Raw genomic sequence first — 2,207 nt, forward strand, 5'->3', positions numbered from 1 at the left:
TTAAAAATTCTCATTTCTTTCTTTTTTTTTTTTCCTTTCTTTTTCTTTTTTTTTTCTTTTTTTTCCCAGCACCTTTGTCCCTAAGCTCCACGTGAGAACGCCTGGGGGGGTTGGATCCACCAACGCTTCGTGCCTGCAGGCACGTTCCCGTCCTTGCTTCCTCCTGTGATGCCTTCCTCCTCCTCCTGTCTGCAGTCCGTGTGGCTTGGCAGTGCCATTTCCCCTCCGATCCTTATCTCGATCCCGGCTGCCGGGCTTGCGGGGCGGACAGCTCCTCCCCAGGGCTCAGATATCCATGCCCAGGGCTGACACATCCATCCCAGGGCTGAGCCGCAGGAATCTTGTTCCCTTGTACATTTTAGGGATGCCTCCAGCATGGCACCCTGCAACAACTCAAACTCATCCCTTTTCCAATCTGTCCAGCTCCGAGGATGGCAGCGTCCATCCCTAAAGAAGCTGGGAGAGCTGCTTCCAGGGCTGAACATGATGCCAAGGGATCTGTAGGACAACAGGGAGGAGGCCATGAGACCTGTCTTGATTCCCATTAGCTTTGTTTGCTGGGCTGCAATTTTTAACTTAATTACATTGTTTGTGAAAGGAGAGTTTGTAAATGTTTGTCACAGGAGCACAAAGTTACATAATGAAACCATTTACCAGTCTGTGGCTTCAGAGCAGTTCTCTGGGGTCATTCAATATTCCAATAAAAATACTGGGTGATACCATAAATATTGTAAATGGCTCTAGTTAGTTTCCAAGGGCTATGTCAACTGTTTATTGCTTTACAAGAGGAAAGAATAAGTGGAATCACAGGGAAGATAAAATTTAAATAAATAAAATAAAGGGGGAAATAAAGCAAAAATATTTTCTTTCATATTTTGAAAGCTCTGGAGGAGGTTTTAGCCAGCATGAGAGAAAACCATCATGTTTGCCAGAATAATGAACCCAAGGCTATGTGTGTGCACTTGCTTATAGTTTATATGTGTGTCTGTGGGGGTATCTGTGCACAGATGCTCTCATAAAATCTGTTCACAACACAGGGAAAACCTTCTACTTTGAGAGTTTGAGGCATTTGCAAATTCCAGCCACAGAGCATTCACCCCATTCCCTGGGCAAGCCCTGCCACAGCTGCAGGAGGGTGCCACGGGTGGGCAGAATTGCAGGATGGATGATCTGTATCATTGGAACCTTGGGAAGGTTGTTTAAAAGTTGTCACCGAAGCAAGATAAATATTTGCCAGGCATGATCCCACCGTGCAATGTCATGTAAGCTGTGTGGAATGTGTTAATAAAATATAAATGTTCTGAAAAGGAAACAAATGCTGTGGGTGAGAAAACAAAGACAAAATGGACTTGAGGCACCTCCAAAAGCAACAACTGAAAACATATTGACATGGACTGGGCTGAATTCTTCTATATCTTCTGAGGAACATATTTGCAGCGTGCACAGGTCACCCAGTGGGGCAGAGGGTTTTCAGGGTGCCATAAAAACCCAAACACTGCTCCAATGAGGTTTATGAGGATAATGAGGTTTATCCGTCTCTTAATAAGATGGCAGTGGGGGACTTGGCTGCTGGAGGAAGGGGGAGTGACCTGACTCACGGCATGAGTGGCCCATGGCAGAGCTGGGGCAGCTTTGGTGGTGCCCAGAGTGGGGACCCGAGGTGACAGCACGCCCTGCCACAGGCTGCTGATCCTGTCAGCTTACAGGCAAACCCCTTCTCCTTCCCTGGGCAGCGCCTGGGCAGCTGCAGTGCGTCTGCACAGGCTCCAGCAGAGGCTTTTGGCACATGAAAGAACAAGAGCCAGTGACGGACCATGCTGGAGGTGATGTCCCAGAGGTGGAGTCCCCACGGTGATGCTGCAGTGGTGGAGGTGACTCTGTAAATGCGGTGACCCAGGGATGATGGGACGTCCCTGGAACCCTGCTGATGCTGCGAGAACCTCGGAGGAACCACGAGCTCCCACTTGCCACCTCGGGAAGAAACTCATCCAACATCTTCCCTTGCGAGCCCCGGGCAAGCTGCAGGTTTCGCTCCTGCACCGGTAAAACCACGGGAGGGCGCGCCGGCTCGGGGATGCTCGGGAAGGAGTCCCAGCATGCTGCAGTTACACAGAGGCAAGCAGAGGGCAGCGGGATTCCCGGGGGGAGCGCGGGGAGGGGTTTGGAAGGAGCAGCACCGGCAGCCCCAGGAGCAGAGCGGGGCAGGG

The 2,207-nt window shown here is 50.5% G+C and overlaps 1 protein-coding gene across 1 annotated transcript in view; it reads left to right on the plus strand.

The window, feature by feature from the left end:
- The window catches only part of TP53RK (TP53 regulating kinase), a 6,364-nt gene that overhangs the window by 2,747 nt on the left and 1,410 nt on the right, over positions 1–2,207 (plus strand). The gene's annotated exons all lie outside the window — the stretch shown is intronic.

The sequence above is a fragment of the Geospiza fortis genome, unplaced genomic scaffold (assembly GCF_000277835.1).
Source record: "Geospiza fortis unplaced genomic scaffold, GeoFor_1.0 scaffold188, whole genome shotgun sequence".
Lineage (NCBI taxonomy): Eukaryota > Metazoa > Chordata > Aves > Passeriformes > Thraupidae > Geospiza > Geospiza fortis.